This window comes from Mirounga angustirostris, unplaced genomic scaffold, assembly GCF_029215605.1.
Source record: "Mirounga angustirostris isolate CCGP_5_RB_7025 unplaced genomic scaffold, mMirAng1.0.hap1 SCAF_12, whole genome shotgun sequence".
NCBI classification, from domain to species: Eukaryota; Metazoa; Chordata; class Mammalia; order Carnivora; family Phocidae; genus Mirounga; species Mirounga angustirostris.
In genome coordinates this window covers 60699007-60723200 of record NW_026991720.1, presented here as the reverse complement: position 1 = coordinate 60723200, position 24194 = coordinate 60699007, and positions in this window count along the sequence as shown.

Sequence of the window (24194 nt, the reverse complement as noted above, 5' to 3'; positions counted from 1 at the left end):
CTTTCTTGCATATCTCTCTTGCACCTTGTTTAGGTGTAATCCAAAGTGTAAACCTAAGTAGAAAAAATCCTCAAGTGACAAATCTTGAAAATATACAATTTATTATGATCATATACATAATATTAATAATATAAAACACTTGAATACCTATTACTCTGTACCTGTCTCTATAATGGGTGCCATTATATTTTACATTATTAATTCTCTCTGCACCTTACGAAACAGGTACTATTTTGTCCCCATATTTTACAGATATGCAAACTGAAGTTCAGATGATGTGAGTCATTTGCCCAGGTTATATCACTAACTAGGTAAAGATGGGATTTGAATCCAGGCCACAGAGGTCCAGAAGCTGTGCTGCATCCTCAAAATATAGATAGTCTTTTGTTACTAATTGGGGAGATCATTCTATTCTTCTATTCATGTGGAGACCCAAGAATTAACTATTAAACCTCTCAAGTATGCATACGTGGTCTCTTCCCTTTCTTTGAAAGAAAGTCCCTATGCTAAATTTGTGGTAATGAGCAGCTATGATTTAAAAAGTCAGTATTATTCTTTTTTTATATCATTCAGTAACTTAAAAAAAATTTACTGAGTGGAAGGCAATGTAACAGGTGCTGGAGAAACACTATGAAAGGAACACTGCCCACCCTTCAGAGGCTCTCCTGGGGAAGGCAGGGCAAGCAGAGGTTGACCTAGGTGTTTCACAGGACAAGGCCTTTGAGAGGGTGTAACACTTGAGCCTATTTAAATGAGGGGTTCTGCAGAAGAGGCCTCTCCAGGGGGAGGTTGCATTTCAACTCAGGTTCAAAAGGTAGGATGAGTTAGCCAGGGATTTTGGTAAGTTACACGAAAGGAGCAGGAATCACCAGAAATCTCCCAGCTGCTTAATTCAAAGGACAATTCATCCCTCAGTTTCTCAGACTTCTTCAGTGTTGATCATGCTTGACCATACCCTCATCATCTACTCTGGGGGCTCCTTCCCACTCTCCTGTGTAGTTTTCCCTACAACCACACACTAAATATTGCTCTTCCTCATAATTAGCACTTAGGCCCTTTTTCCCTCTCATTCTGTTTTCCCTGGGCAAAGTTCATCCATTCCTGTGGTTCCAGTTACCAGTGACGACCTATCGGTGATACCCATATCTGGTTTAAGTTCCCTTTCCTAAGGCATGTCGTTACTCAGTGGCTTGAACTAGATGTCTGAGCATCACCGTTGACTTTGGCTTCTCTCTCCCCCTCACCCATCCCCAATCAGTCACCAAGTCTTAAATATTAGCACTTTATATTTATAATAAATATTACTCCTCTTATTCTCACCTTCTATGACCTATCATCTCTTGTCCAGACTACCACCCAGCATCAAGCTGTCCTCTGTGGATTTGAGTCTTTTATCACCCAGTCATTAGTTTTCAAAGAATCCAGAGCATTCTCTTAAAAACACAAATATTTTATTATTGCACTTTGCCCATAACCCCTCAGATGCTTTTCATGGAGTAAGACACTTTAAAAACTATCATAGCTATATTGTAGAAACATTTCAGTTATAAGTTACAGAAACCAAATCAAACTAGTTTCAGCAGGAAGGGGGATTTGTTGGTATCACAACTGAAAAGTTCCAGGATGATTTTCAGCCATCCCTAAATTTAGAAAATCAATTAATGAATCAAGTAATGAATTAATTAATTTGGGTTTTGCTAATAGCTCTTTACTCTGTAGTGGTTTTATTCTCAAGTAGGTCCTTCCCCCAAAGAGGTTAAAGATGAACTTGAAAAGCTGCAAGCTTTTAGTCAACCAGTTTAAAATGCATAGCATAAATCGTCACTCTCTTTCCAAATTGCTCCAATAAAAGTCTAGCTTAATTCATGGACACCAAAGATTTGGGAATGAGAATGAACTCACTTAAAACCCATGGGCTGAGATTAGGAAAAGATTGTCCATTAAAAGTAAAGACACTGTTTCTAATGCACGGGTGTAAATAGTCAAAATTGCCAGATACCCACTACAAAGACCCACAGAATTCTTCATGATACTGTGAGTGCTTACTTGTCCAGCCCATGTCTTTCATTCATCTTCATTTCTCTCCTGTTCCATTCATAATGAGCTATATGCTATTCTGCAAACATGTCTGTTATATGCAGACACTTCCAAACACATTTATATTTGTCAGAAGCAATCTTTCTTATTCCCTCAAGCTTCTAAACTTCCTCTTTGTCACTGTTTGACATCACTTCCCCCCAGAAACCTCTCTGGCCCTCTAAGTCTTAAGTGTTCCTCTATTGCTTAATTACCAGCCTACCTTCCCTTCCTAAATATTAAGGTCAGGCCTCGTTTCTTCTCTATGGCTGCATCCCCAGAACTCAGCACAGTTCTAGGACTCAAAAACTCTGAATAAATAACCTTGAAAAAATTACTAAACATTCCAGAGTTTCTTTATGTACAACATTAATGGAACAACGTATTACTAGCAAGGTTGTTTTGTGCTTTCAAAAAGACAGTATTCATAAAGTATTTAATGTAGTGCTTCATCTAACTAGAAGATATATAACAATTTCCTTTCTTGCTTCCTTTAAAATTGAAATAATTCCATCAATTCCTATCATGAAGCTAACCCATCTAATTATGAAGGTATAATAGTTCTTAGAGAACAGGGTTCTACATATTCTAGGCAGAGATGCAGGCCAAATTGAACACACTGCCTACTTTAATTTGTACATTTTTAAAAATGGTTGCTTTTAAAACAATTATATACTTATCTATAAAATGTCCTGATGTTGTCCCTTGTCTCTCAAAGCCTAAAATATTAGCTCTGTGGTCCTTTAAGGAAAAGTTTGTGACACTTTCTTCAGGTATTCCATGATTAGTTTATATGTGATTGAGAATTTAAATTCAGCAACCCTTTATTGAGTTGGGCATGATGACTACTAGAGACAATTTTATCTTTCAGTTTATAGTTTTTTTAGTTCACCTTACCTTATTTTGAAAGTCTTGCAAGTCATCTTATTAAAATGATAAGGAGTTAATAAATGTGCTCTGAAGCTGTGGTTCTCAACTTTTCTCCAACTTGGATATTTTTGAAAACCTGAAATTTCTCTTCAGATAAATGCATGTATGCAAACACACTGAAATTTTCGTAGATTTGCCATCAGAATCTAGCTTCTCTGCTTCTTATCTATGAACTATGTAAAAATTCAAAGACCATGAATTAGAATTTGAACTGTTTCTGTTGCCAAAAATTCAGTTGCTTATCGAGAGAGATAATGAATGCAAAATTCATAGAGACAGAATTTGTCTATTTGCATTATTTGTCTATTTTCCTTTTAGAGAGAGGAAGTGAGCTGTCCTCAATAAGAAATTGGTTGATAGACATTACTGAGTCTAAAGTTCATGTTAGTTGCTTTTCTTCCTTTCAATGGCAAGATATTTTAAAAAGTAAATTATAAATATGGGGTATATAGGAAGCTATATTATGATTCTCTAATTGGATTGTCATCCCTCATCTTTCATTTGAATATTGTGGAAGCAAAATATTCATGTCAAAATAAAACTCTTGATAAAGCTTTCAGGATTTTACTTAATGCACTCCAACCTCATAGGTTTGAATCCATTCTCTGAGGCTGAAAATAGCTAGCAAATGGCTTTCCAGCACTGCCTGCATTTTATTGTATTTCTGTTCTGTTTGTTGGCATGTATACTATAGAGGGATGACATCATATCTATTCGATCTTTCTCTTATTAAGAGACTTATTTTCAGTTTTTCATAGTCAGAGTTACTTTTGTTTTATCTGCCATCTGTATGCTGTAGGATAAGAATACCATTTAAAAATTCCTATAAAAATGAAAGTAGAAAAAGGCAAAATAGCTAGAATAAATGCTTGAAATCTCATACATACACATATATTGAACCACGGGAACATATCTATGTGTGTCTATGCTCGCCCTGGCACATAAATGTATGTTTTCCAATATTACAATTAGTTTAACATCTACTTGAGGGAACAATGGGAATTTCAGAGGTATGTTCCAAAAGAAAACTTTTTTAATGTTTCGAGTTTTTATTTAAATTCTAGTTAACATACAGTGTAATAATAATTTCAGGAGTAGAATTTAGTGATTCATCACTTACATATAACATCCAGTGCTCATTACATCAAGTGCCTTCCTTAATACCCATCACCCATTTCGTGTATCCTCCCGTCCAGCTCCTCCCTACAGTAACTCTCAGTTTGTTCTCTATAGTTAAGAGTCTCTTTTATGGTTTGCCTCCCTTTCTCTCTTTTTTTTCTTTCCCCTCTGTTCATCTGTTTCACTTTTTAAATTCCACATATGAGTGAAATCTTATGGTATTTGTCTTTCTCTGACTGACTTATTTCACTGAACATAATACACTGTAGCTTCACCCATATTGTTGCAAATGATAAGATTTCATTCTTTTTTATGGCTGAGCAATACACTATTATATCTATATCTATCTATATACCACATCTTCTTTATCCATTTATCAGTTGATGGACATTTGGGCTCTTCCCATAATTTGGCTATTGTTGATAATGTTGCTATAAACAGTGGGGTGCATGTATCACTTCGAATCAATATTTTTGTATCCTTTGGGTAAATAACTAGTAGTGCAATTGCTGGATCATAGGGTAGCTCTATTTTTAGCTTTTTGAGGAACCTCCATACTGTTTTCCAAAGTGGCTGTACCAACTTGCATTCCCATGAACAGTGTAAGAGGGTTCCCCTTTCTCCACATCCTCACCAACATCTGTTGTTGCCTGTGTTGTTAGAAGGAAACATAAATTGAATCTTCCCTGTCCTGTGGGACAACAAAGGAAGATGAATTCTAGAAAATGTAAGCTTTCTATATATAAGATAAAATCTTCATTTTGCAGTACTTTGGTTAAGTAGACATTTGGGAAAACAGAACCCCTGTGAGCCACTGGAGGGCTAATGTAAATCTCACCTGGCTGTAGGTCAGAACAGATGCTCTAGGAGAGAACAAGACTGTGTCTCTGTGGGATTGCTCCCTCCCTCCCTTTCCTAACACCATTTTAAAGTTAGGATTAAGCCTTTGTAATTCAACACACATGCATATGAACTTTTGGTGAAGTATCAGGGAAGGTCCATGGGAGATATAAAGATGAAGAAATAAGCCTTTGTCTTTAAGGTACTAATGATGTCGAGTGTGAGAGAAAGGATATAGCGGAATAATTCTAATATAATGCATGTTAGTATTTCTGAAAATAAAAGCAGAAATTTGCCTCAAATTTGCTTCAAGTAGTAAAAATGTCCCAGAAAAAAATAAAGAACTCTTTGAGAAGAATTTTTATTAACTGTGACCACTTAGTCCTGACTCCTTAAGAACAATTGTGTATGGTTTGACTGTTACATTTAGGATTGCTTATTTTTACCCCAGAAGATATCCAGCTTCTAGTAAAGTCAGTTTTTTAGCATTTAAATCTTCAGTATATAAAGCCAATTTAGAATCCTGACCTAGAGCATAGCTTCTTGCTACTTAGGTTTTCAGAGACTAGGTGAATATTACTTATAATTTATAACTTAGTTCTTGTTCTCCTACTTTGCAATAGGTACAATGCAAGAAAAGTCAAATCTATCTGATGATTGGCCTGAAGCAAACAAACTGTCAAATAGTTTCCAGAAATGATGAAGGAAAAAGCAGAAATTGAAAATAGAGACTTTATTACCACCTCCTGCCACAAAATAATAGATTTTCATAAAAATAACCTTCAGTTTTTAAGAATAACTAATTTTCATTATATTAAAAATGATGAGGTGGGAAAATATCCCATATATTATTAAAAGATATATATCAAAAAATTTTTTAATTATTTTTTAAAGATTTTATTTATTTATTAGAAAGAGAGAGAGAGAAAGTGAGCAGAGGGAGAAATAGACTCCCTGCTGAGTGAGGATCCTGATGCAGGGCTCAATCTCAGGACCATATCAGGACCTGAGCCAAAGTCAGATGCTTAAGTGACTGTGACACCTAGTCGCCCCCCAAATTTAATTTAAAACACTTTTAGACCTGAAAAAGGACAATTTTAGTTATCCAGAAAATTAATTTATCCAGAACACTTTATAATCTACATGTTTATAGGGGTGATGTCCCTAATTTGTCAGTATATGATCTATATTATATGCTAGTGTGTGTAAAGAAGTATTAAGAAGAGTGATCACACTTGGTATGTTATTTGATGTAGTCCCATAGATAGCTCAAGTGGATTTCTTGGTGTAATTGTTCTGGAAACCAAAATGTTATTTTTAAATTCAGGTCCTGTATGGTACCACTTTGAGAAAAACAAACAAACAGATATTAAATCTTCATCTCTAAACTTTAGTGTCTTTAAAATAAATAGTAAGTGGTTATGTTCCTAACTTTTATCTTATTTTCAGGGTGAAGAACTGTTTTTACATTTATTTATGAAACTCATGTTGAAAAGTAAAGTGGCCTTTTGAGCATTAAAGAACATTGTGTGAAGAGACACATTCCAAACTTTGAGTTCCTTTAGAATATTCTCTTCACAAAGAGTTTTCCTATATTGATGAACTATAACGTGTCAAATATCCTCCAGTCTTGTAGAGTTTATCTCCTAAATATTAATTGAATGCAGCTTTCACTTTTTTTGAAATGCTACTATATTATTTCACCTCTCATTCCTTGTTCAAAGGACAAGTTCCTCCTAGTCTTTCCACTTCTACGTATTAGTACATGCAAATATATTAATACATGTTATATGTGTATCAATATTATGTATAATCTATTATAATGTTATATATGACTATATAATGTATAAATATACTATATTTAAATGTATATATTTTGTTAATTATGTATTATATTGATAAATCAATGTGTTTATTAATATGCATAATTGGAAAGACCAATTATTAATCATAAGTATATTAATATATAGATGCCTATCCAAATCGATCCTGAGTTCACTTGAATTCTGTATATCCAACAGTGAATGAGGGCCTACTCTGTGTAAGGTGCTAAGATACTTGAGATATCAAACTGTCCATGAGAAGTTTCTGCCCTCAAGACCCTAAGTTGTATGTGCTATGGGTTATCTGACTGACCTTGCAGGGACTCTGCAGCCAGTTCACTTGCCACGTTCCTTTATTGCTGATAATCTTGACATTCTTGGTTATGGTCTGAATGTTCCCCCCACCCCAAATTCATAAGTTGAAGTCCTATTCCCCATATCTTAGAATGTGAGTGTATTTGGAGCTAAAGCATTTAAAGGGATAATTAGGTTGAAATGAGGTCATGAGGGTAGACCCTAATCCAATATGACTGGTGTCCTTATTTGAAGAGATTAGGACACAAGAGAGATACACGAACAGGAAAGACCATGTGAATACACGGGGAGAAGATGCACACAGACAAACCGAAGGCCTGGGAAGAAACCAACGCTGTCCATACCTTGATCTTGCACTTCTAGACATCAAAACTGTGAGGAAATACATTTTTGTGGTTTAAGTTAACTAATCTGTGGTACTTTGTGATGGCAGTTCTGGTCAATAATACATTCTCCCTCCCTCTGTAGGTTCTTATTGTTGATATGTCTGCATGTTTTGCAACAAAGCTGCCTTAAGACTTGTAGTAACAGTAATTCAACTTCAAGATTTAAATAGTTGTGTCTCTTAACACCTTATTTAATCTGCACACAAACCCGAGGATATCCATGCTTTATCTTCTTTTTTCATAAGTTAACTTTCTGTGATGTCTCTCAGTAAGTGACAGAGCCCGGATTAAAACCCAGGGTGCTTGCTCCTCACGTTTATGAAGGTTTAAACAATTGCCTGAATATTCCACAAACTGTACAATGAGCAACTCAGAATTAGATGTAATTGGCTTTCTTCACAAAGAGTGGTTAACACAGTAGGCTTCTTTTATTTGTTCTCGTCAGGGAGTTCAGATGTGCATGTGTGAGGCTCTGTGTGAGTCTGTAGCCTCTGGTGACTAACTGAAATATTTGCAATCCATCGCAATCCAACACCTCACAACAGTATTCTCCAAATGATGTTCATTAAGTGAAGCTTTTCTCCTCTCACAACCTAAAATAATCTTGTTTTGTAGAAATAAGTAAGAACAGTGGCCTGGGGATATTCAGAGGAGATTCCATCCCAGAAAACAGAATGTGGAAGTTGTTAGCCTTTTCTGCCTCTGTGAGCTGTTAGGATACCTTGTGTTTGAAATCATAGTCTGGCAAAATCAGCTCATCAGTAGCCTGGATACTGAACTTACCATCCTGATACCCTCCCCCTAAGCTGCTAGAGGTTAGGCAGCAATGACTTGAAATTTGTAAATATCCTTTTTGTCATAATGCATTTTTAAATCAATTCAAAGCAGGGTTTATGTTCGTGATCTAAGGCAAAAATTATACTTCTGGGGTAATTTTGTAAGGGATTATAGTTTCTTGTTGATTAATAAAAGCCATTCCTTTCTTTTTTTAATTTAATTTTATTATGTTATGTCAATCACCATACATTCTTTTCATAGGGATATTATTTTCTGTTTATCTTTGCATGTTAATATGCTTACTAAAATGCTTAATATTCTGGGGCACCTGGGTGGCTCAGTTGGTTGGGCGACTGCCTTTGGCTCAGGTCATGATCCCAGGGTCCTGGGATAGAGTCCCGCATCGGGCTCCCTGCTCTGCGGGGAGCCTGCTTCTCCCTCTCCCACTCCCCCTGCTTGTGTTCCCTCTCTCGCTGTGTCTCTCTCTGTCAAATAAATAAATAAAATCTTTAAAAAATAAATAAATAAATAAATAAATAAATAAATAAATAAATAAATAAATAAAATGCTTAATATTCTGAAGATTTCTTGAAGTCACAGAAATGAAAATCATCATGAAGACCAGGAAAGCTAATTAGGGTTTTACCATACAGATCAAATATCCAGGACTTGCTTTTTTTTTTTTCCCTCATATTTAGGAATGTTATAAGGGCCAGTAAACAATCTTATTTAATTATTCCTCAATATTTGTTCAATAAGCTCCTTGGAAGGTTACCATGTCTATAGGTTTGTTTTGAAGTAAAAGAATGAAGCAGTTTATCAAATCCTCAAGGGGCTTATCATCAATTTGCAGAAACAGTATCAGTTATGAGCACATGACTATATTTATGTGTGTCAAGTTAGATATGACAGTATAATATTTTCAAAATGAAGGTTAAAAATTGATACTTCAGGAGTTCAGAAAGTGGTACAGCCAATACTTGTCTGATTTATAAATCAATTAAAGAAAATCTCTTATATCACTGTTATTTGGCCTTTTTTAAATGATAAACATAGGTTCTTTTTCAGTTTTGCAGACTATTTTTTTTTGCAATGCAATTAACTCTGTTTATTAACCAGCCAAGAAAAAACTTAGTTTGTGGCCTTAGTATATGGAAGTCCTAAGTCATTTTATATCAGTGATTATCTCCATAGACTCCTCAAGCAATGATTCCATTTTCTTACAAAAGGAAGCACTGCTTACTTAATAAGAAAAACAAAAAGCTATTCATAGAGATTTTTATTCCCATCCATACCTCTTTTTTTTTTTCTTATAGAAATCATTAGTACAGGGGCGCCTGGGTGGCTCAGTCGTTAAGCGTCTGCCTTCGGCTCAGGTCATGATCCCAGGGTCCTGGGATCGAGCCCCGCATGGGCTCCCTGCTCGGCGGGAAGCCTGCTTCTCCCTCTTCCACTCCCCCTGCTTGTGTTCCCTCTCTCTCTCTGTCAAATAAATAAAATCTTAAAAAAAAAAGAAATCATTAGTACATATGGGAAGGTAAATACAAATATGGTAGAATGGATACATAGGTGGATGAGTGGTTGGAAACTTATAGATAGATAAATAGATAGTGTAGGTAGGTAGATAGATAAACAGATAGATAGATATAGATAGATAAACGAACTAATCATGGAAATATGTGTTCTTTATAGATTTTGGGTACTAACCCTTTATCAGATATGTTATTTGTAAATATCTTCTCTCCATTCCATAGGTTGCCTTTTAGTTTTATTGGTTGTTTCCTTCACCGTGCAGAAGGTTTTTATCTTGATGAAGTCCCAATAGATTATTTTTGCTTTTGTTTCCCTTGCCTCAGGAGATGTATCAAAGTAGAGGGAACATGCCTCAACATCATAAAGGCCATATACAAAAGACCCACAGCTAATGTCATCCTCAATGGGGAAAAACTGAGAACAAGACAGGGATGTCCACTCTCACCACTGTTATTTAACATATGATTGCAAGTCCTAGCCTCAGCAATCAGACAACAAAAAGAAATAAAAGGCATCCAAATCAGCAAGGAAGACGTCAAACTTTCACTATTTGCAGGTGACATGATATTCTATTCAGAAAATCCAAAAGACCACCAAAAATTGCTAGAACTAATACATGAATTCAGTAAAGTCACAGGATATAAAATCAACATACAGAAATCTGTTGCATTTCTATACACCAATAATGAAGCAGCAGAAAGAAAAATCAAGGGATCGATCCCATTTACAATTGCACCAAAACCATAAGATACCTAGGAATACACTTAACTAAAGAAGTAAAAGATCTGTACTCTGAAAACTATAGAACACTGATGAAAGAAATTGAAGAGGACACAAAGAAATGGAAATACATTCCAGAATGCTCATGGATTGGGGAAAAAAAAAAAAAAAACACTGTTAAAATGTCCATACTACCCAAAGCAATCTACATGTTCATTACAATCCCTATCAAAATACATGAGCATTTTTCACAGAGCTAGAACAAACAATCCTAAAATTTGTATGGAACCACAAAAGACCCCAAATAGCCAAAGTAGTCTTAAAAAAGAAAAGCAAAGCTGGAGGCATCACAATTCCGGACATCAAGTTATTTTACAAAACTGTAGTGATCAAGACAGTATGGTACTGGCACAAAAAATAGACACATAGATCAATGGAACAGAATAGAAAACCAAAAAAAGTGAACCCACAGCTATAATGGTTAACTAATCTTTGAAAAAGCAGGAAAGAATATCCAATGAAGAAAAGAATCTCTTCAAAAAATGGTGTTGGGAAAACTGGACAGCGAAATGCAAAAGAATGAAAGTGGACCACATTCTTACACTATACACAAAAATAAATTCAGAACTGATGAAAGACCTGAATGTGAGACAGGAAACCATCAAAATCCTAGAGGAGAACACAGGCAGCGACCTCTTTGACATCGGCTGTAGCAACTTCCATGCAAATTTTTAGCAAAATTATTACAACTTTCAATAAATGCCTGGAAATGGCTGTACAGAAGAAAAGATATGGTAGGAATAATATTAGAAAACTTGTTTAAAAATCTATTTTTGTTTTTGCCAGACTTTTGTCATATTACCTTTACTTGGAAGTTCTTCTCATATAAATATCAATAGAGGTACACTAAAATTTCTCTACTCATATTAAATTAAATATTTTTCTAATAAACTTTCTACTATTCACACAATTTTTTTTCCTAATATATTGATCACTGCCATTCTTGGAGGAGACACCTGACCTCTATAAATCTAACCACTGTTTTCTAGATCTGGAAAGTCTTGTGCCTCAGGAAGAAAATGATAGAGAATGTACAGAACACAAGACCAGAAGGCAGGGATCTCTTAGTGCCAAGTCTTATTGCACATTAGAACTATCTGGTGAGCTGTTAGAGATCTCAAAGCAAAAGTCATGCCTAACAATTAAATTAGAAGATCTAAAGAGTGGAAATCTAGTATCGGTTTGTTTTCTTTCTTGACATTTCAGGGAATTCTCATTACAACAAAATTTAAGAATCACTGCAGTAGTTTTAATTCTACCTTTATTATCTTGATGAACTTGGAAAAATCAATTGTCATTAAATCCCAGGTTCTTTATCTGTAAAATGAGGGTGAGTATATTTGTAGTGGTGGTGATAGGAACTACCAATGCACTTCCCTTGCTAAATACAACCTACACTGTTAATAGGACATGTATTACAAACCTAGGAAGGACATATTCCTAATGTTTATTTCCAGATTAGAGATGGGAACTGAACTTCCATCTCTGAACTTATTTATATGGATCTTGCTTCTTCATTTAAAAACTATTCTAGTTACTCAACTGTAATCTGTTCATGTCTGTCCACCATTTCCCAAATTATTTCCAACCCACTGTCCCATTTTCTGTTCTTATTGTTCTTTATTCTTTTCTATAACTTATTTCATTAACTGATATTATCTATATATTTATTCATTTAATGACTGTATTATCTAGTTACAATGTAAACTTCAGGAAAGTGATGACTTCATGCTTTGTTCACTGTTAGAACCCAGTGTCTAGAGTAATGCTGATACATAAGAAACAATTATTACTCATTGGGTGAACAAACCAAAATTAGCACTTGTATTTAATGCTACAAAATTAATATATCCTCTAGGAGTGCATATTTTACTAAAAGATAGCTATAAAAGAAAAAATGAACTTTTATATTAAAACAAATATATGGTAGAATAATTGGAAACATTTCATGAGAATAAAATAAAACCTCAAACTAATGCCACAAATGTGTCATTTTATTTCAGGTTAGTCACTCATAACTCTAGAGGAACATATTCATTTATATCTACACTGGAAATACTAAGGTGGAAAGTTGGCAAACAATGCAATAGGAGGCATTTCTCAGTGTGGTACTGGCCACACTGTCACTCTTATCATAGTTGCAAGTGATATAAGGTCACATGTTTTGTATTTTCATTATATTTATTTTAGTGTGCATTAGAACAAGCATAATTTACATTTCAAAACAATACCTTTATGGCTATTACTGCTTAGAACAAACTAAAGTTAGACAATAAGCTTATGTAAAATTTGTTAAAATATTAACGATAGTATACAGTTTGACAAAATCATGGAAGTAGTTTTCAAATGCCTTAAGTTTGGGAACCTGGACTAAAGCAAATGCCAGAAGCAAGGTGTTGTCTTTAAGAATATGAAGGGTAAACAATAGCCAAGCTATGGAAAGAGCCCAGATGTCCATTGAAAAATGAATGGATAAAGAAGATGTGGTATATATATACACTGGAATATTATGCAGCCATCAAAAAATGAAATCTTGCCATTTGCAATGACATGAATGGAACTAGAGGTATTATGCTAAGTGAAATAAGTCAATCAGAGAAAGACAATTAGCATGTGATCTCACTGATATGTGGAATTTAAGAAACAAAACAGAGGATCATAGGGTAAGAGAGGAAATAATAAAACAAGACAAAACCAGAGAGGGAGAAAAACCAGAAGAGACTCTTAATCATAGGAAGCAAACTGATGGTTGCTGGGCGGGGAGGGGGGTAGAGGGATAGGGTGACTGGGTGATAGACATTAAGGAAGGCACGTGATGTAATGAGCACTGAGTATTATATAAGACTGATTAATCACAGGCCTGTACCTCTGAAACCAATAATACATTATGTGTTATTAATTGAATTTAAATAAAAATGTGTAAAAAAAAAGAAAAAAAAAGAATATGAAGGGTAATGTAAACTGATCTAAAGACTTTCTTAATAAAGTTTACTTACTCTAAGATTGACTTAGGGGAAGCAATTTAACTCTTTTGGCCAAATGGACAAAATGATAGGTTAACTCTTTCAGAGGGGATCTTTTGACATGTGAGCTACCAAAGAGGTATCAGCTTTGAATGTCCTAGAACACAGCTCTTTGGGGATCAGTAGATTCAAGACTAACCATGGAAGGTTGTGAATTTCATATGGAACTGACAGTATAATCAGTGCCTAAGGAAAGCTTGAAAGCCTTCTACTTTGCTTCCCATATGAAAGAAATACAAGGAAACTCTATTTAGAAAGGGTGATGATGATGATGATGATGATGATGATGATGATGATGATGATTTGTCTGAAGAGACAAAGCTTCTTTTATAGGAGACTGCTAGTCCTTAAAGGAAGAAAACTTCTAGTTCATCAGTTTAAGTGCAAAAGCTACCAGGACTATGACAACTACAAACAGACTACCTGCACTATAGAGCAAAATACATCTAGGGAGATCTCACTTCCACATCATTTTCCCCATCCAAATAAGTGGAAGTTGAATTCATGAGCCATGTATGATTTTTATAATAGTTTCTCATGAGTAGAAAGTTGTAAAAAAGAGAATAAAGTAGTTTAAGTGTTTTACTTTATAAAAATATTTATAAATAAAAATATTATATGCCCATATACCCATATACCACATAAATATTTGTATACCCATATATTAAATCTTTCAAAAATAATGGGATGATAATATTTAACATGTACCCTACTGTTTCTTTTACTGATTTGGTCAAATTACTTTCTCACAAAATTCCTTAATTTACTTAATTATACTCACTGTATTAACTATTTTGTTAATAAACATTTAAAGTAATTACTCAGTCTCTTATCATTTGTAAGCAATAACTATATATCCAAATTGGTGTTACACTGATTGCTTCATAAGGGGAAATATAAAAAAAAAAATTAGTCTAGTCTTTTCCTCCACAACCAAAAATTCTGGGGAAGAGAAATGGGAAGAAATCAAATAGGTATGGGTGTAAACTATTCCAAATTACCAAATGGAGAACTTGAAGTAGGGCAAATAGAAACACTTCTATCTCATTTTCCAGTGTATGCCTTTAACTTTGTTTCTTGTTTAATTTTAATGACAAGTATTTGCAAAGCAAGGTTGCATGGTAGTGGAAAGAGTAGCATATTTGTGTTGTTTCTCATCTTAATGGAAATGTCCCTCATTTCTATACTGAGTAGAATGCTAGCTGTTGGACTGAAATTGTTAACCACAAGCGTGCAGTTTATAGAGTTCAATAACAATAGCAATGTTTGTAGATACACACACACACACACACACACATTCTAAAAAATAAGAAAGATATTCTATATTTTGAAGAAAAGTGGAATAAGGATAAGCAGATACAATCTGAAAGGGCACTTCAGGTGAGGGGACCATCACCTGCAGAGGCAAGAATATGAAGGACAATGAGAAAAATACTCCATTTTGAGTGGGAGCCCAGTTTTGGGGCAAAGGCCTTGGGAAGAAAATACAGAGATGGAAGTAGAAGAGTTATATTTGACATTTATTTCTTTTGAAAGCATTTTGGTTTTGTTTTCATATTCTTTTCTGGAAGTAATAAAAAACTAAATGATGGACATCAAATCATGTCATTTTGTTGGTGGTATAACATGAACAGGCAGATGAACAGAAATGTCCCCACATTACAAGATGTTAAATGATGATTTTTGATGTGAAATGAAGTTGACTGTGTTAATGATACTGCATGATAAATAATGAGGCAATACCAGTGTAAAATAGAAAAGAATAATTTGTTAGCAAATAATCTGAAGTTTGTAGGTGTAAAAACTATTTCAACTTGGCATATTCCTTCCTTCAAAATCTTTACTTCTTTTAGAGAAGAAATGTAAAAAATTTATAGAGTAAATCTACTAGCATTTGAGGTAAAAAAAGATTCTATTTAATATCATTGCTATTTCCATTTGTGATCAATTACCATATAACTTTAATTTTGTGAATCTTTGCAGATTCTTTACAGGTGAAGCACTTGCTGCTTCGAGACTGATTATTTTGTAATCTGATTATTCACAGCTTGCTAATTTGTAATTGGGCTTTTACAACTAGAAAACCTCCAGATTTCAGAAAAACTAATTTATTTTTTTCTTTGGTTAATTGTACTGTTCACACAAAACAGTAGAGTGAGATGACTTCTAGTGGGTTTTGTGCAGTGTTCTGGAACCAATAAACTATATTATTGATTGCCTAATGAAAAGTGCCATGTTCATACAAACTTACTGTTTCTGGGCAGGGATACAACTGCTACTTTTATTCTGTTTAGAGAATCACCTGCTATTTTACCAGGGTCTATTGCTACATATCAAGTATACCTTAAATTAGGTTGGGGTTACCTACTGGGCACTTTGTAAGGTGCCCTTATCCTTTTCCTTTCCTGCAGAGCTACCCATTGCTTCTAATTTAGGCTAAGATCATCAAAATTAATTATGATTGAGTGTTATTAAGATTGAAACAGAGTACGAGTCAAGCACCTTTGGCTTTCTTGAAATTGTGAAATAGCGTCTAAGCAAATTGACTGCCTAGGCAGATTGAATTTACTGATTTAAAATCAGAATTTAAAGAAAACACTTAGAAGAGAGATAGTGCAAAAAAAAGCTAGTCTTGCCAAGATCAAATGGAAATTATTATAAAATGGGAATATTCTCATTTTATTAAAATGTTTGACCAACAATCTCAAAGTATGGTCAATAGAGTTGTCACAGTTGGGAGAATAAGAGCAAAGTGTGAGATTTTGTCAATGACTTCCATAAATACATAATCTGGTAGCCTTTATAGGACACTAGATACAGTCAACTAATAATATAAAGTAGTATTTGTATCAGTCAGAAAAGTGTAGGTTATTTTTCGGTAACAAATATTACCCAAGTTTCTGTGCTGTTAAATGACAAAGTTTATTGCTCACTTACACAACATATTTGTTGCAGTTTGACAGGAGACTGCTCATTATAGTTAAGCCAGAACCTGGGCTATGAAAGAGTGTAAGAGTTCTAAAGGGTATTATACTGACAAATGTTCCAGTCCAGAGTGACATATCTCTTCTGCTAACAACTCATCAACATGACCTTATCCAATCACAGGGACCAGGAATTTCATTCTTTCTATGGTGCTAGAAGTAGAGAGAATGATTAATAGTTATTGAAGAACATTAGTAACTATCAGAGTACCTAAAGATTAAATCAAGTAAGACATACTAACTTCTATTTGGGAGGAGACACAATTAAAACATTAAACTCTCCCATCATTTTTCAACCAAAAAACTGGTGGGCATCTATGTTGTCCCAGATATTGACCTTAAATGAATAAGAAGATACGTATAGCATGTAATTACAAAACAAGGTATGGCTTATACTATGAAAACTGAAAAAACTCAGTATACTGGATTCTTTATACTTAAACCAGTTCAAAAATACTGCTGAAAGTAAAATGATCTTAAATTGAAAAACCATAATGATGCTTTCATGGACAATATCATTCACTGCCCTAGCTTGTAGTGACAAGAGCATCTTCCCCCTTGCTCTGGACTTTCGAGGAAACAGAAGAGAATTTTGCACAACTCCATATCAGTAATAAGAGACTTTTAAAGGGTGGGTATGAGAGGGAGAAAGTCAATAATAGGGTTCCAAAAAAGAATTAAATTTGTTAACCCTTTCTAGTCATTATAATGAAAGTTAATATCTGGCATAGGGGCCAGGGAAAACCCAATATTTTCAGAGATCAACCTGAGATCACATCATAAACTACTACAATTGTTTAACCCATGGTAGTTGCTTATATGAATTGGTATATATGTTTGTGTATTTGTTGGTTAGCTTTTAAGTGAATAAATGTTACTTTTATTCTAGGATATATCTCCTTTTCTTTTACCTGCTACTATCTGGAATTCCAATCAGGGTTCCTCCCTACCCATAATCACGACAGAAAATAGGTCTTTAAATGCATAAAATAGTTACTGAAGAATGATTTGGTTAGATCTTAAACATGTACATTGATCTACTGTTGGGTATTCTTAACAGTTTTTTTTTTTTTTTTTTTTTTAATTAGCTTACATTGAGGGGCAGGAAGAGTTCTCCAAAGTCATTGGGATCTGGGGAAAGATACATTTGTGGAAAGTAAAGAAATGAAGATTTAAATGGAGTGTTTTGGGACAACAATAAAATTGTGGTACTGGAAAGTTTGTCTCTTCCTTTACTTCTCTATTCCCCTTTACCAAGATGTGACTGCTTATTACCTCTACATAGCACCCTAGGTCGAGTAAGATTAAAAAGAACTCTGTAATGTGAGAGGATTCTAAGGAGAAGAAAGAAATACTATATTATGGTATTGTGGAGGGAATGGAAGATTTCTGGCTGGGTTTCTGGCAAGAGTTTATACTGGGATGAATAGTAGCCCCCTAAATTCATGCCTATCCAGCATTTCAGAATGTGACCTTATTTGGAAATAGGGTCTTTGTAGATGATTACATAGTTAAGTTGGGATACGGTCAGGCTGGATTAGAGTGGGCATTAAATCCATTATGATTGGTCTTATAAGAAGAGAAGATCCAGACACACAGAGGAACACAGAGAAGGCCATATAATGATGGAGGCAAATACTGGAGTTATGCTGCCAGAAGCCAAGAAACTCCTGAAGTCACCTGAAGTTAGTATTAAGCAAGAAAGGACTCTTTCCTAGAGCCTTTAGAGAAAGCATGGCCCTGCCAACATCTTGACTTTGGACTTTTAGCTTTCAGAACAGTGAGAGAACAAATGTCAATTGTTTTAAACCAACCAGTTTGTGAAACTTTGTTATGGCAGCCCTAGGAAAGTAATATAGGTAGATATTTCTGGTTCGTGGTTTGTGTAATCAGTGGCTAATCCTATTAGGGGAGAGGGAGAAGCAGGCTCCCCACTGAGCAGGGAGCCCAACTCAGGGCTGGATCCCAGGACCCTGGGACCATGACCTGAGCTGAAGGCAGACGCTTGACCAATTGAGCCACCCAGGCGCCACTGTAAATTCTAATGATGGTTAGGTCCATTTATTGATTGATTTATACAGTAAATGGACTACTACTACTGTATCTGTATATTGCGTGTGCAATGTTTGAAAGACAATGTGCAAATTAGCATAATATGTCTAAGCAGGTGGTTTTATATACTATTGGATAATGACTCTATGAATGGTACAAATGAACATTATGAAAACAAAGATTTAATATATTAACAATAAAAATAGAGTACTGGAATAAGAGACAAAAGACATGGGTCCCAGAGTTGCTATCACCATTTCTATGTGTGTGACACTAGGCAAACTACTACATTTTTTTACATCTGCAATCAGAGAATAAAAATGTGAAGCTTTCTATGTCATAGGATTTTTTGATGGATAAATGAACTGCTTTATTAAAGTGGTACAATAATATAAAGTATATCATATTTATTAGAAAACTGTTTAAGAAAGTACCCAAATAAAAAGTGCATAAATCATACTGGTAAACAGCATTTTCTAGAATAATAGCAAATCACTGTTCAATCAGTGCCCATCTAAATGGCTTAAAGAGGAGCTTATTAGGGACAAAATTTGTTTTAATAACTCAGGGTGTCATTTTCACGAAGTTATCTGGAGCCTTTTTGCAGACCGAGAGTTGAGAGAATGAGTAGCATCTGGCCTGTAATTTGTAACTGATTGGCTTCACAGTCCACAAACATGGAACCAATGATTCACAAAATTCGTAAGTCTTCTGCACACTTCATAGAAATATCTCTCCAAAGTTCTATATCATAATGAGAGCTCATCTTTCCAATCTGCTTTTTAGGAGGAATGAAGATAGTGATGGTGCCATAAAGGCATTTCCTAGGGGAACTGATGAGATGACAGCCTGGTCATCTGGTTGCTCTGTTGATTGCAGAGAGAGCAATTTCCATTGTTCATTTTTAGACTTCCATAAAACTCCATATACACATGATAAAGGGAAAAAAAAGGCAAATGATATCTGCACGCATGCAGAATTAACAAAATTTGGGAATGTGGGTACTTTTCAAAAAGATAATTTGTCTCCATTTCCATCATTTTGTGTGTACTACTGGCATTTTGACACCTGCAGATTTTGGCTGGGCCTGTATTGAGCAGATGTGCACTCCATCACACATGGGTGTGGTTTCAGGCACTGCACTTCCCTTCACAAGCATTTTTCCCCCAGGGAAAGAGCTGAATATTGCCATTTATCTTGTGTATTCCTTTCAAATCATACTCTGTATGTCATTTTTTTCATTAATATGATAATTAGAAAATTTATCCTATCTACCCCACCTTTTTTAAATCTAGAATTTGTTATTATTTACTTCCCTTTTCCCCCTAGCTATTCCTTCTTAGTTTTCATTGATGTGAAGTTGTAAAATGGGACAGAATGAGTGAAAAATAGATGAAATATCTCATTGGTTAAAATCTCCATTATGGCTCTTTAATATTTTTAGTCACATGGAGATAATTGTCACTTAAAGTAAACTGATTCTATTTAAAATGTAATTCTTTATGTTTTTTATAAGTTGGTTTCAACTTTATGGATACTATTTGCTCCCTGTATTGTGGATTGTAAACATATATTTAAAACTAACAATAATGATACATTGTTAAAATTTAGAAATATTAACACTATTAGTTAAACCTTAGTATCCACTAGGAGGAGCTGAGTGCTTTATCAAGAATATATAAGATTAATGTCTTAAAATATTTAATAAAATATTATCAGTATGTTGGGATTAATATGATAAAAGTAAAATTAAGTTGAGATAAATTGTATGTCATTATGATTATATGATAAATCGGGAGCTAGAAGTACAGAATGAATACCATTGTATGTTTCTAGCTAATTAAACTGGGGGCTTTGAAATAACTAAAACAAATACAGTGTATGTATGATTTTTTACATCAAAGATTCATGTGAACTTCTCTTCTTTTTTGAAGATTAAGTTGCTTTATACCAGTGTGGACATATAAATGGCTAACAGACACATGAAAAAATGTTCAACATCACTAGCCATCAGGGAAATACTAATCAAAACCATAATGAGATACCACCTTATACCAGTTAGAATAACTGGCAAAAATTAACAAGACAGAAAACAACAAATGTTGGTGAGGATGTGGAGAAAGGGGAACCCTCTTACACTGTTGGTAGAAATGCAAGCTGGTACAGTCACTCTGCAAAACAGTATGGTTCCTCAAGACATTAAAAATAGAGCTACCCTATGACCCAGCAATTGCACTACTAGGCATTTACCCTAAAGATACAAATACAGGGAAAAGAAGGGGCACATGCACCCCAATGTTCATAGCAGCAATGTCCACAATAGCCAAACAGTGGAAGGAGCCCAGATGTCCTTCAACAGATGAATGGATAAAGAAGATGTGGTTCATATACACAATAGAATATTACTCATCCATCAGAAAGGATGAATACCTACCATTTGCATTGACATGGATGGAACTGGAGGGGATTATGCTAAGTGAAATAAGTCAAGCAGAAAGACAATTATAATACGGTTTTACTCATATGTGGAATATAAGGAATAACATAGAGGACCACAGGGGAAGGGAGGGAAAACTGGGAAGAAATCAGAGAGAGAGACAAGCCATGAGAGACTCTGGACTCCAGGAAACAAACTAAGGGTTACAGAAGGGAGGAAGGTGGGGGATGGGGTAACCGGGTGATGGGTATTAAAGAGGGCACGTGTTGTGATGAGCACTGAGTGTTATACACAACTAATGAATCATTGAAAACTACATCAAAAACTAATGATGTACTATATGTTGGCTAATTTAACATAATAATATAATAATAATAATAATAATAATAATAATAATAATAATAATAATAATAATAAAGTAGACCTGAAAGTAGGATATAGAGAAATGCAGAGTTTTGGAATAAGAAATATGGTACTTACCAAAGAAACCACACAGGTATGAGGTGTGTCGACATCACCAAGAACTAATTTTATCTGGGGTGGTGGGAGTAAGTGGAAACACCTCACTTGTGTCACTTTCCTATTTCATTTGCAAAAATGTGGCATGCTATGTGGGAGAGGTGGTCAGTCATGATGACTACAAAAGAATAATACTTTAAACAAAAATTTAGCTTGCAGTAACTGGCTTGTATGCAAGAGCAGCCTTGGAGATGATAAGATTATCTGCCAATTTTAGAATTTGTCAAGGATTCTGGTCAAGGATTTGATTCAAAATTCACTTAGCATCATTAACAAAGTCTCTTTTTGATTGTCCTGGATTCTGAATCCTTTGGTAGCATAGGGATGGCACAAAAGATACAGAGGGCATGCTCTGCATACTCTGATTTAGGGTATTTGTCTGTGACTAGGACAAACTGAGGCAATAAGGCTGAATGATTGAAAGGTCCAGCTCTGGGCTCAGATGGGTTTATGATCACATGTCTCTTCTACTTACTACCTATGTGTCCTTGTGCAGTTTATTAATCCACCCACATGGTATCATCAAGTTATTGCTAAGAATTAAATGCTTAGCTTAGTATTTAACATAGAGAAAAATCCCAACAAATATTAGCTTTTGCTATTACAGTTTTTATTGTTACCTGACATCAATCTGTATACAAATATTTATTTATTAATCAGCTCATTCATTTAGGATAACCATATATTTAATGACCAACTCTATGTTAAGCATTGTACTAGGTATTGTGCTACTTAGTAACTAGGCAGTAAGCTAGCTATTCTTGTTTTCTTACACTCTTGTGTAAGTTTCTTACAAGTTCAAAATTCCATGGGTATTTAATATTAAAATATTCATGGTCTGGATTACAGCTATTACATACTATGCTTATAAACCCTGAATTAAGGAACAAAGGAACTGACCTCAGAGTAAAGCTTCCTTGTGTTCTAGAGAAATAGAGACAAAGAAATAAATGAGTCAAGAAGTGCTCTAGACTTTCTATTTTTTAAGAGTTTGGGAATAATCTGTATTTCTTTTATAGCTAAATTGATAGAATTTATCTGTAAATATGATCTGCGTCTGAGTATTTTTGTCAAGAATATTCTAAGTATCAATTGATGTTCTTTACTTGCTATAGATTTATTCAGATTTTTCACTTCTTTTTCAAATTAGATAGTTTAGTTCATTTTAGGACTTTATTTAAATTGGGATAATTATCATCTTAACATGTTGAATCTTCTAATCCATGAACATGGAATATTTCTTTCTTTAGATCATCTTTAATTTTTCTCAGCATAGTTTTGAATGTGGCAGTGTTTAATTTGTATTTGTTACCAAGGATTTAATTTTTTGATGCTTTGTGAATGGAACTCTTCTGAATTTCACTTTTGGATTGTTCATTGCTAGTTTATAGCATGACAGTTGATTTTTATATATTGGGCTTATATTCTGTGACCTTGGTGTACACACTTATCAATTCCATTCATTTTTTTAAAAAATTCTTTAGAACTTTCTACGTATAGGATCATATTATTTACAAATCAAGACAGTTTTCAAGGCCTTTTATTTCTGATTCTTGCCTTTTTTGCACTTGTTAAAACTCCTAGTATGTTGTTAAATACAAGTGATAAGAGTAGACATTGCTGTCTTATTCCTAAGCTTAATGAGAGAAATTTTTTTTTAAATATTTATTTATTTGAAAGAGAGAGAGAGCAGGGGGAGGGGCAGGGAGGGAAGGGAAAAGTCTCAAGTAGACTCTGCACAGAACCTGGAGCCCCACAGGGCTCAACCCCAGGACCCAAGATCACCACCCAAGCAGAAACCAAGATTGGATATTTAACTGACTGTGCCACCCAGGTGCCCCAATGAAAAAGCATTTTTTCATTCAGCATTAAATATGTTAGTTTCAGGTTTTTTATAGCTATTCTTTATCAGGTTTATTCTTAGTTTTTTGAGAGATTTTTTTAATATCACAAGTGGGTGTTAGATTTGTTAAAATTTTTTTTTATTGAGATAATCCTGTGGGGTTTATCTTTTAATATATGAATATCGTGTTCTATTAATTGATTTTTGAACATTGCATTAGCCTTGTATTCCTGGGAAAAGTTATACTTGGTCATGATGTATATTTTTATAGGTTACTTAATTTTGGATTGCTAATATTTTGTTGATATCTTTATCTGGCTTTAGCACTGGGCCAATGTTGGCCTCACAGAAGAGTTGAGAAGCATTCTGCAGTGTGAACTGTTTAGGAGTTTGAAGATAATTTATATATCTTTTTTAGAAATTTGATAGAATTTATCTATAAAATGATCCGTGCCTGACTTTTCCTTTGTTGGGTATAATTTAGGTACCAATTTAACTCCTTTACTTATTTGCTGTATGTTTATTCAGATTTTTCATTTCTTCTTTTAACAGTCTAGATAATTTACTTCTAGGACTTTGTCTATTTCATTTAAATTGTGTACTTTTCCAGCATTAAATTGTTCATGTTTCTTTATAATCCTTTTAAATTAAATCAAATCCTTAATTTCTATAAGATTCATAGTGATATATGACCCTTTTCATTTCTGATTTTAATAATTTGTGTCTTTCGGGCGCCTGGGTGGCTCAGATGGTTAAG